The sequence below is a fragment of the Bos taurus genome, chromosome 9 (genome assembly GCF_002263795.3).
Source record: "Bos taurus isolate L1 Dominette 01449 registration number 42190680 breed Hereford chromosome 9, ARS-UCD2.0, whole genome shotgun sequence".
Lineage (NCBI taxonomy): Eukaryota > Metazoa > Chordata > Mammalia > Artiodactyla > Bovidae > Bos > Bos taurus.
Genome location: NC_037336.1, coordinates 75,141,546 through 75,154,404, shown reverse-complemented (window position 1 = coordinate 75,154,404; position 12,859 = coordinate 75,141,546).

The following is a 12,859-nucleotide window of genomic DNA, read 5'->3' as shown; positions in this document are numbered from 1 at the left end:
TTGCCATTTACTTTATTGTTTGGGGTTCGAGTTTATACATCCTTTTTGTGTTTCCTGTCTAGAGAATATCCTTTAGTATTTGTTGGAGAGCTGGTTTGGTGGTGCTGAATTCTCTCAGCTTTTGCTTGTCTGTAAAGCTTTTGATTTCTCCTTCATATTTGAACAAGATCCTTGCTGGGTACAGTAATCTGGGCTGTAGGTTATTTTCTTTCATCACTTTAAGTGTATCTTGCCATTCCCTCCTGGCTTGAAGAGTTTCTATTAAAAGACCAGCTGTTATCCTTATGGGAATTCCCTTGTTGATATTTGTTGTTTTTCCCTTGCTGCTTTTAATATTTGTTCCTTGTGTTTGATCTTTGTTAATTTGATTAATATGTGTCTTGGGGGTGTTTTGCTTTGGGTTTATCCTATTTGGGACTTTCTGGGTTTCTTCGACTTGGGTGATTATTTCCTTCTCCATTTTAGGGAAGTTTTCAACTATTATCTCCTCAAGTATTTTCTCATGGTCTTTCTTTTTGTCTTCTTCTTCTGGGACTCCTATGATTCGAATGTTGTAGCATTTAATATTGTCTTGGAGGTCTCTGAGATTGTCCTCATTTCTTTTAATTCGTTTTTCTTTCTTCCTCTCTGATTCATTTATTTCTACCATTCTATCTTCTAATTCACTAATCCTATCTTCTGCGTCTGTTATTCTACTATTTGTTGCTTCCAGAGTGTTTTTGATCTCATTTATTGCATTATTCATTATATATTGACTCTTTTTTATTTCTTCTAGGTCCTTGTTAAACCCCTTTCTTGCATCTTCTCAATCCTTGTCTCCAGGCTATTTATCTGTGATTCCATTTTGATTTCAAGATTTGGATCATTTTCACTATCATTATTCAGAATTCTTTGTCAGGTAGATTCCCTATCTCTTCCTCTTTTGTTTGGTTTGGTGGGCATTTATCCTGTTCCTTTACCTGCTGGGTATTCCTCTGTCTCTTCATCTTGTTTAAATTGCTGAGTTTGGGGTGTCCTTTCTGATTCTGGCAGTTTGTGGAGTTCTCTTTATTGTGGAGTTTCCTCACTGTGGGTGGGTTTGTACAGGTGGCTTGTCAAGGTTTCTTGTTTAGGGAAGCTTGTGTCGGTGTTCTGGTGGGTGGAGCTGGATTTCTTCTCTCTGGAGTGCAATGAAGTGTCCAGTAATGAGTTATGAGATGTCTATGGTTTTTTAGTAACTTTGGGCAGCCTGTATATTGGAGCTCAGGGCTGTGTTCCTGTGTTGCTGGAGAATTTGCGTGGTATGTCTTGCTCTGGAACTTGTTGGCCCTTGTGTGGTGTTTGGTTTCAGTGTAGGTATGGAGGCGTTTAATGAGCTGCTGTCAATTAATGTTCCCTGGAGTCAGGAGTTCCCTGGAGTCAGGGTTTGGACTTAAGCCTCCTGCTTCCGGTTTTCAGTCTTATTTTTACAGTAGTCTCAAAACTTCTTCTATACAGCACCATTGATAAAACATCTAGGTTAAACATGAAAAGTTTCTCCACAGTCAGGGACACCCAGAGAGGTTCACTGAGTTACATGGAGAAGAGAAGAGGGAGGAGGGAGTTAGAGGTGACCCGAATGAGATGAGGTGGAATCAATAGAGGAGAGAGCAGGCTAGCCAGTAATCACTTCCTTATGTGCACTCCACAACTGGACTGCTCAGAGATGTTCACAGAGTTATACAGAGAAGAGAAGAGGGAGGAAGGAGACAGAGATGGCCAGGAGGTTAAAAGGGGGGAATGAAAAGGAGAGAGACAGATCCAGCCAGTAATCAGTTCCCTAAGTGTTCTCCACCGTCTGGAACACACAGAAATTCACAGAGTTGGGTAGAGCAGAGAGGGATTAGGGAGGAGACACAGGCAACCTGGTGGAGAAAAAGGAGAGTCCAAAGGGGGAGAGAGCAGTCAAGCCAGTAATCTCGCTCCCAAGTAAAAATGGGTACTGAAGATTGGGTTCTTAAAGGTACAAAATTGATAACAAATACCAAAAAGCAAAAATTAAAAATCTAGAGTAGAGTTTGGAATTTCAAAAATACAATGTTAAAGAAAAGAAGAAGAAAAAGAAAGAGAAAAAAAAAGTCACAAAAATTATTTTTAAAAACATAGGTACAAAATTGATAACAAATACCAAAAAGCAAAAATTAAAAATCTAGGGTAGAGTTTGGAATTTCAAAATTACAATGTTAAAGAAAAGAAGAAGAAAAAAAAAGAAAGAGAAAAAAAAGTCACAAAAATTATAAAATATATATATATGAAGTTTGCCTTTAAAAGAATAGGGTCTTTTTTTTTGCAAAGTAATAGTAGGTTATAAAAGTGAAAATTAATGGAGTAATAGAGGACTTAAAATTTTTTAAAAATTAAAAAAAAAAGAGAGAATGATCATAAAAATAGTAAAAATATATATAGGACTTTCTCTAGTGTTGTTGTGGGTATTGTGGGGTTAGTTCATTTTCGGCTAGTTCCTTGGTCCAGCTTATATTTCTCAAGATCTATAAGCCCCTTCCTATGTAGTCGGTACTAACGACAGGGTTTTAATCTATTGCACCTGTCGCTTCCAAGGCGGTTCCCTCTGTTTTAGCTTCTTCTTTCTGTTTGCTGGTCTCTTCAGTGTCTGATTTCCACCCTGACACAAAGGGGGCGGTGGTGGGCACTTTTTTGTTTTGTTTTTTTTTTTAGGCTCACTTGTTCAGTCGCGCTGTGGGGAGGGAGGGACGCTGCAAACAAATAACACTGTCGTGTGCTCACAGTGCCTCAGCCACACTGGGCCTGTCCCCGCTCACAGCGCGTGTAGCCTCCCTGCCCACACTGCTCAGGCTCTAGGTTGCTCTGCCGGAATCCATCCGGGGCTGGCCCTGGGCTGCATGCTCCTCCCAGGTCTAAGCCACTCGGGTAGTCCTCAGAGGCACAGACTCGTTTGGGCCTGCGTTTTGTGCCCTTCCCAGGTCCGGGCAGCTCAGGGGATGAGGTGTTTGGTGAGTGTGGTCGCTGCGACTTATCGCCTCCCCCTTCCCTGCCGCTCGGTTTTCTGGGTGTACAACTGGCGCACCTTCTCAGGTGGATGTTGACTGACCAGAACCCCAAGAAGTCTTAGTTAGCAAAGAAGCCTGCTTACAGTTTTGTAGATAATGTCTCTCTGGGGCTGCGATTGCCTCCTTCCAGCTCTGGCTGCCTGTCACCGGAGGGGATGGTCTGCAGCCGGCTATCTCTGTTCAGTCCTTTGTACTATACACGGACCTGGCGGTGTCTTAGGTTAGGGCTGGCTTTTCGCATGGTAGTTATCCCACTGTCTGGTTTGCTAGCCCAAGTTAGTTCGCTCAGATAGCGCTCGGGGCATTCAGGCCAGATCCTTACTCTAAGCGATACAGCCCGTGCCTCCCTGCCCAGCCCCCGCTTGCTAGTGGCGGGTGCAGGCGTCTGAGCTGCTTCTCCGCTGAAGGAGTTACCATTGGGCTCGTAATCTGTGGGTTTTAATTATTTATTTATTTTTCCTCCCTGTTATGTTGCCCTCTGTGCTTCCAAGGCTCTCCACAGACTCGGCAGTGAGAGTGTTTCCTGGTGTTTAGAAACTTCTCTCTTTTTAAGACTCCCTTCCTGGGACAGAGCTCCGTCCCTCCCTCTTTTGTCTCTTTTTTTGTCTTTTATATTTTTTCCTACCTCCTTTCGAAGACAATGGGCTGCTTTTCTGGGTGCCTGATGTCCTCTGCCAGCATTCAGAAGTTGTTTTGTGGAATTTACTCAGCATTTAAATGTTCTTTTGATGAATTTGTCGGGGAGAAAGTGGTCTTCCTGTCCTATTCCTCTGCCATCTTAGCTCCTCCCCTTCTCCAGTTGGGTTTCTTTTGAAGAATAAACAAATTTCAAAAAGTATATGAATGAATAAAAGATTATGCATACATAAAACAATTTTGAAAAAAGAACAACAAGTAAAGGGCTTCCTGCTAATAGATAATAAGCATACTACAAGCCACTGTAACAACTTTTTAAAAATAGCATGGGATCAGAACAAAGAGCTAAAAGCAGTCCTTTGTATATTCACGTGTAATCAATAAGGAAATGATGGATTGTTTAGTAGAATTGTTTAGTAGGTAATTGTTTTTCTCTTTATAACAGTAGCTTATTATAAAGAAAAAATAGATTTCTACTTCCCATTGTACATGAAGGTCAGCCGTACATGTTTTAAAGAACTGTATATGGAAACTATAAAGGTAACAGAGCCAAATGTAGAAGAATATTTTTGCAGATTTAATGTGAGAAGGAGTATTTTAAATAAGACTCAAATACTATGTCGGAGAAGGCAATAGCACCCCACTCCAGTACTCTTGCCTGGAAAGTCCCATGGACAGAGGGGCCTGGTGGGCTGCAGTCCATGGGGTCGCAAAAAGTCGGACGCGACTGAGCGACTTCACTTTATTTTTTCACTTTCATGCATTGGAGAAGGAAATGGCAACCCACTCCAGTGTTCTTGCCTGGAGAATCCCAGGGACGGGGGAGCCTGGTGGGCTGTCGTCTATGGGGTCGCACAGAGTCGGACACAACTGAAGCGACTTAGCAGCAAATACTATGTAGCATGGTTAAAAAAGTGATAGATTAACATATTGAAATTAAAGCTTTCTTTCCAACAACAACAAAAAAATACACAGACGAGTTAACCCCATTGGTGACAGACTGAGAGAAAATATTCTTGATATCTAAAATCAAAAAGGGCTTCTTTTAGAACAGAAATATGTAAACAAAAGACAGGAAACAATAGAAAAATGGACAAAGGATATGATACAATTTACAGAAGAGGAAATACAAAGTCTAACAAGTATATAAATAGATGCTCAACCCAGCCTGCTATTAGAGAGATGCAAACTAAAAAGATTAAACTTTAGGTAATTAAAAAACAATGTTTAAAAAGATTTTAGCTGTGCCAGTTGTGGCATGAGGGATCTCTTAGTTGCAGCACGTGGGGTCTAGTTCCCTGATCAGGGACCAGACCTGGACCCCCTGCAAAGGGAACTTGGAGTCTTAGCCACTGGGCCACCAGAAAAGTCCTGAACTTCAGGTAAATGTAAGTGGATAAACTAGACATTAGACAGACAATAATTAAGTAATCAAAAAAATGTTAAGTTTTAGTAAAAACAAAGGGAAATGGGAATGATTATGTACTGCAGATGGGAATGTAGTATTTTAGCAATTCAGGAGGGCACATAGGTAGTCCTCAGCAGGTCTCATGAAGAGGCATTCCTTCCCCTGGATACATCCCTAGAGTGGCCCCGCCCCGGAGGTCCACAGTCTGGGATCTTCACACAGGAGATCCTTCACAGAGCAGGAAGCTAATGGCATTACAGGTGTCCAGTACTGGAGGAACAGGTGAGTAAAATCTGGTACGGAACTGTTAGCAATCAGAAGGAATATGAATACAATTCCTAAGTAAGGGAAAAGATCACAGCCCAATACTATTTTCATAAATTAAAGATATATTTACACACTATCAGCAAGGTAACATAGTTCTGTACATGTATGTTTTTAAAAATGCTCTGTGTTAGTTGCTCAGTCGTGTGGGACTCTTTGCAAGCCCATGGACTGTAGCCCACCAGGCTCCTCTGTCCATCGAATTCTCCAGGCAAGAATACTAGAGAGTGTTGCCATTTCCTTCTCCAAAGGATCTTCCTGACCTAGGGATCAAATCCAGGTCTCCTGTATTGCAGGTAGATTCTTTACTGTCTAAGCCATCAGGGAACCCCCTCCCCCAAAGCCCCTGACCAAAAAAAATTTTATGACCAGCAAATAGGAACCTAACTTGAACCATTATAATGAGGAATCACGATCTCTCATCCAGCTCCCAGATATGGGCCAGTTATGGAGGTAGAGTCACTCAAATTAAGAGGCAATAGAGTTCCCTTGAGCAAGAACGCTTCATTACTGCCATAATTGTGTACCATAAACATTTTCCTAAATCTCCAACACATAGGCCATGAGGTCCTTTACCAGGTGACTAAGCACTAGGAAGAAGAATGCTCTCAGACTTTGGAGATATAATTAGACATTGGATTTGAGCTGACCCTAATCACAGTGGAACCAGAATTCTGCTTGGGTCCATTTGTCAGAGTAGAACCTAATGGTGGAGGCCAAGAGGGCAGAGTACTCTCACCTGGAAAATCCCATGGACGGAGGAGCCTGGTAGGCTGCAGCCCATGGGGTCTCTAAGGAGTCAGACATGGCTGAGTGACTTCACTTTCACTTTTCCTTTCATGCGTTGGAGAAGGAAATGGCAACCCACTCCAGTGTTGTTGTTGCCTGGAGAATCCCAGAGACGGGGGAGCCTGGTGGGCTGCCATCTATGGGGTCGCACAGAGGCAGACACGACTGAAGTGACTTAGCAGCAGAAGCAGCAGCAGAAGAGGGCAGAGTAAAGCAAAGTCTTGGCCTGAATTGGTCTCAAATAATCTGTAAACGCGATTTGTGATTGTTTCTCCAGTCCCTGGGTATATAGTTCAAAGAGTTGTAATAAAAATCTTTCTACCACAGAGTAAGGGATATTAGGGTAGAAAACACAAAGTAGGAGCCCATCTGACTCTGTCTTCCTCCTAAAATATCAATCAAAACAATAACACATCTCTAAGGGAATCACAGAAATCAATACCACCCCCTATCAAAGATGTGGAAAACGTGGGGTTGGAGGGTGAATCCTGTTACATCCCCACTTAATTCACTTTTCTGGCTTGTGAAGGAGACACATGTCTTGGGAATGACTGTTAATTATCATAAATGTAATTGTAAATGGGACAAGTTCAATAAGTATTGCTTTTTGTTTTGTTTTGTTTTTACAAGTCCAGTCTTTCCTAAAGCAAATCAACCCAACTCGGTCTCAGCAAGTCATTGGGGGAAGGGACTGTCTGTCAGGATTTTCATATTAAGTGATCAATTTCCTGAAAGATCGGAATAACTCAATAGGGATAGGACCACTAAGGGCTCAGACCTTTCAGGAATGAAGATTTCAAAAACTTAACCAAGTGAAAAAACATCCAGCATTGTAAATGATTCCAACTAGCTAAGCTGTTGGCTAGGGGCTTCCCCAGTGGCTCAAGGGTAAAGAATCCACTTGCAATGCAGGAGCTGCAGGAGACGTGGTTTCCATCCCTGGGTTGGGAAGATCCCCTGGAGAAGAGCATGGCAACCCACTCCAGTATTCTTGCCTGGAGAATCCTATGGGATTTAAAGGAAGAGAAGCTTGGCGGGTCACAAAGAGTCAGACATAACTGAAGCTACTTTGCACACACCCGTGCAAGCTGCTCAATAAGGGGAAAGAGAACATGAATAGGTAAAAGATAAAGTGAAGCATAAATATGATAATTTGCAGAAAGAAGTTCTAGACTAATCAGCATGTACTAGTTACATGGTTGTACTACTCACGTGTCATCTCTGAGCATCAATTTTCTGATCTATTGGTCTATCCTGAAAAGATCTTCACAACCCAGATAATCATGATGGTGTGATCACTCACCTAGAGCCAGACATCCTGGAATGTGAAGTCAAGTGGGCCTTAGAAAGCATCACTATGAACAAAGCTGGTGGAGGTGATGGAATTCCAATTGAGCTATTTTAAATCCTAAAAGATGATGCTGTGAAAGTGTTGCACTCAATATGACAGTAAATTTGGAAAATGCAGTAGTGGCCATGAGACTGGAAAAGGTCCGTTTTCATTCCAATCCCAAAGAAAAGCAATGCCAAAGAATGCTCAAACTACTGCAAATTGCACTCACCTCACATATGGGCAAAGTAATGCTCAAAATTCTCCAAGCCAGGCTTCAACAATACATGAACTGTGCACTTCCAGATGTTCAAGCTGGTTTTAGAAAAGGCAGAGGAACCAGAGATCTAATTGCCAACAAAATGCTGGATCATCGAAAAAGCAAGAGCATTCCAGAAAAACATCTGCTTCTGCTTTATTGACTATGCCAAAGCCTTTGACTGTGTGGATCACAATAAACTGTGGAAAATTCTGAAAGAGATGGGAATACCAGACCAGCTGAACTGCCTCTTGAGAAATGCACATCAGGAAGCAACAGTTAGATCCGGACATGGAACAACAGTGGCTCCAAATAGGAAAAGGAGTACATCAAGACTGTATAATGTCACCCTGCTCATTTAACTTATAAGCAGAGTACATCATGAGAAACGCTGGGCTGGAAGAAGCACAAGCTGGAATCAAGATTTCTGGGAGTAATATCAATAACCTTAGATATGTAGATGACACCACCCTTATGGCAAAAAGCGGTGAACTAAAGAACCTCTTGATGAAAGTGAAAGAGGAGAGTGAAAAAGTTGGGTTAAAGCTCAACATTCAGAAAACTAAGATCATGGCATCTGATCCCATCACTTCTTGGCAAATAGATGGAGAAACAGTGGAAACAGTGGCAGACTTTATTTTTGGGGGCTCCAAAATCACTGCAGATGGTGACTGCAACCATGAAATTAAAAGATGCTTACTTCTTAGAAGAAAAGTTATGACCAACATAGACAGCATATTAAAAAGCAGAGACATTCCTTTGCCAACAAAGTTCTGTCTAGTCAAGGTTATCATTTTTCCAGTAGTCATGTATGGATGTGAGAGTTGGACTATAAAGAAAGCTGAGTGCCGAAGAGTTGATGCTTTTGAACTGTGGTGTTGGAGAAGACGCTTGAGAGTCCCTTGGACTGCAAGGAGATCCAACCAGTCAATCCTAAAGGAAATCAGTCCTGAATATTCCTTGGAAGGACTGATGTTGAAGGTGAAACTCCAATACTTTGGCTACCTGATGGAAAGAGCTGACTCATTTGAAAAGACCCTGATGCTGGGAAAGATTGAAAGCAGAAGGAGAAGGGATGACAGAGCATGAGATTGTTGTATGGCGTCACCGGCTCAATGGGCATGAGTCTGAGTAAACTCCGGGAGTTGGTGATGGACAGGGAGGCCTAGTGTGCTTCAGTCCATGGGATAGCAAAGAGTTGGACACGACTAAGCAACTGAACTGAACTGAACTGAGTTTGATCATAGCTTTTCTTCCAAGGAGCAATCGTCTTTTAATTTTATGGTTGCAGTGACCTTCTGCAGTGATTTTGGAGCCCAAGAAAATAAAGTCTGTCACTATTTCCATTGTTTCCCCATCTATTTGCCATGAAGTGATGGGACTAGATGCCGTGACCTTAGTTTTCTGAATGTTGAGTTTTAAGCCAACTTTTTCACTCTCCTCTTTTATCATCATCAAGAGGCTCTTTAGTTCTTCTTCACTTTCTACCATAAGGGTGGTGTCATCTGCATATCTGAGGTTATTGATATTTCTCCTGGCAATCTTGATTCCAGCTTGTGCTTCCTCCAGCCCAGCATTTCTCATGATGTACTCTGCATATAAGTTATTAAGCAGGGTGACAATATACAGCCTTGATGTACTCCTTTCCCAATTTGGAACCAGTCTGTTGTTCAATGTCCAGTTCTAACTGTTGCTTCTTGACCTGCATACAGAATTCTCAGGAGGCCGGTCAGGTGGTCTGGTATTTCCATCTCCTTAAGAATTTCAAGATTATAATCATTATCTAAGTATTTGACACTTAGTATGTGTTTAGGACATGATGTCCACCTTTTAGAGAGTCAATAGATCTAGTGTAAGGTAGATAAAAGCAGAAATTTGGGGATCAAAGTAGAGGTTGGTATCCCAAATGTTTATAGACCTGGGGCATAATGATTAAGTTCTCAAAATCATAAATTTCCTCTTCTGCAAAATGGAGTTCAGTTCAGTTCATTCGCTCAGTCACATCCGACTCTTTGCAACCCAATGAATAGCAGCATGCAAGGCCTCCCTGTCCATCACCAACTCCCGGAGTTCACTCAAACTCATGTGCATTGAGTCAGTGATGCCATCCAGCCATCTCATCCTCTGTTGTCCCCTTCTCTTCCTGCCCCCAATCCCTCCCAGCATCAGGGTCTTTTCCAATGAGTCAACTCTTCACATGAGGTGGCCAAAGTATTGGAGTTTCAGCCTCAGCATCAGTTCTTCCAATAAACACCCAGGACTGGTCTCCTTTAGGATGGACTGGTTGGATCTCCTTGCAGTCCAAGGGACGCACAAGAGTCTAGATATATTATTTCAGTTCAGTTCAGTTCAGTCGCTCAGTCATGTCCGACTCTTTGCAACCCCATGAATCGCAGCACGCCAGGCCTCCCTGTCCATCACCAACTCCCGGAGTCTACCCAAACTCATGTTCATCGAGTCGGTGATGCCATCCAGCCATCTCATCCTCTGTCATCCCCTTCTCCTCCTGCCCTCAATCCCTCCCACGATCAGGGTCTTTTCCAATGAGTCAACTCTTCACATGAAGGTGGCCAAAGTACTGGAGTTTCAGCTTTAGCATCAGTCTTTCCAAAGAATACCCAGGACTGATCTCCTTTAGAATGGACTGGTTGGATCTCCTTGCAGTCCAAGGGACTCTCAAGAGTCTTCTCCAACACCACAGTTCAAAAGCATCAATTCTTCGGCACTCAGCCTTCTTCACAGTCGAACTCTCACATCCATACATGACCACAGGGAAAACCATAGCCTTGACTAGACGGACCTTTGTTGGCAAAGTAATGTCTCTGCTTTTGAATATGCTATCTAGGTTGGTCATAACTTGCCTTCCAAGGAGTAAGCGTCTTTTAATTTCATGGCTGCAGTCACCATCTTAGTGATTTTGGAGCCCCAAAAAATAAAGTCTGACACTGTTTCCACTGTTTCCCCATCTATTTCCCATGAAGTGATGGGACCGGATGCCATGATCTTCATTTTCTGAATGTTGAGTTTTAAGCCAACTTTTTCACTCTCCTCTTTCACTTTCATCAAGAGGCTTTTTAGTTCCTCTTCACTTTCTGCCATAAGGGTGGTGTCATCTGCATATCTGAGGTTATTGATATTTCTCCTGGAAATCTTGATTCCAGCTTGTGTTTCCTCCAGTCCAGTGTTTCTCATGATGTACTCTTTATATAAGTTAAATAAGCAGGGTGACAATATACAGCTTTGACGTACTCCTTTTCCTATTTGGAACCAGTCTGTTATTCCATGTCCAGTTCTAACTGTTTCTTCCTGATCTGCATACAAATTTCTCAAGATATTTAGTGGTCTTTAAAAAATTCAGTTAGGTAGATTATGACACTTGAAAGTACTAAAAATTAGTAGCAATCATTTTTATGAGATAGAGTCCAAATCTTAAATCTAGGGAGGAAACACAAAGAAGTAGATATGCTCAGTGTAATGTCAGAAGTGTAGAGAAACATGTATGCTTGATGACCACAGATCAATGAGAACATGGTCACATGAGATAATGGAGATAGTTAATCCAATATGGCAGACACAGCAGAAGGAAGTCCAGAAAAGTAAATTTGCTCATGGTCCCAGACATAATTAAGGAGAGAATTGAGACCAGAATATAGCACTTGTAACCCTTGCACCAATTTCTTTTATGTGTCAAAATGTTACATTTGTATGAGATATAAAATAAATATTCCTGGTTCAATTTTCCTATGCAGAATTCTCAGAAGATGTGTCTATCAAATAACTATATATTTTTGTGACTAATAACCAAAATATATGGTCTCTTGTTTGAAACTTTTCACCTCTCATTCAAACCCCTCTTTTCAATATAATACAACATAGTAAGACCCTTAATATCTATAGAAACCACAAAGGAATGAAAAGATATTAGCTTATATACTCAACAAATATTTTATTATTTTTTTATGTGCCAGGCACTATTCTAGATGCTGAGAGTTCAGAAGTTAATTAAAAGAGACAAAACTGAGAGGGGGAAGGGGGGAAGAGAAAAAACAATAAATACATATGGGTATGTGCCATGGGACTTATGATAAAATAAGCCAGTGTAGGGATATAACTTATATGTTTTCAAACTTTGCTGTTTAAAAAGAACCATTTAAATATACTTTTTAAAGTTAGGACTTGTTAGAACTATTTTTTTGTAGCTCCAGCTTCTGAGAGGAATGGATGTGAAGAGACTATGGGGTCGCACAGAGTCGGACACTACTGAAGCAACTTAGCAGCAGCAGCAGAAAAACAATAGAGCCGGAACTGAGGTTGAGAGAAGAGAGGAAGTATTTCCTGATTAAACAATAACTATCGGGTCATCCAGGTAACTGTAAAGCCCATCATAGGGAAATGCTCTCATCTTTCTTCCCTATGGAAGGAAGAAAAAAAAGAAATTCAATGAAAGAAAATGAAAACCTCTGAGTATTACCTTGAGGAGAGGTTGGAAAAATTGGCAAGAATTTTAGTACTCAGCAGTCAGAAAGTTGAAAGGAGAATGTTAGGTATTTTGACCCACTGCTGCTGCTGCTGCTAAGTTGCGTCAGTCGTGTCCGACTCTGTGTGACCCCATAGACGGCAGCCCACCAGGCTCCTCAAAGCTCTGAAATTTGCATAACATGAGAGAGTTTGTGTTATGAAGCCTGAGGTCTGGAGAGAAACTAAAGAATTTTTTTTTTCAATGAACAATGAATGAAGAACCAGCATTTATGAAACAGAAAAGAGAATGTTAATTATATTTAAGCATCTATATTTCTTTGTTCCTTGTTCCAATTATATTTTTCAAAAAAAATCAGAAAAATAATTATGTGGGAATTCCCTTGTGGTCCAGTGATTAGTGGGTCCACTCTTGAGGGCCCAGGTTCAATCCCTTCATAAAAGTTAACAAATAAAAATAAATAAATAATAAGAAGGAAAGGAAAACAATGATGTTCAAGCTTTAAGCTTTATAATTACATAATAGGAAAAAATAAAGTTCATATCTGAATTTTAGCTCTAAACATGATGACCCCTCATTTGGACCATGA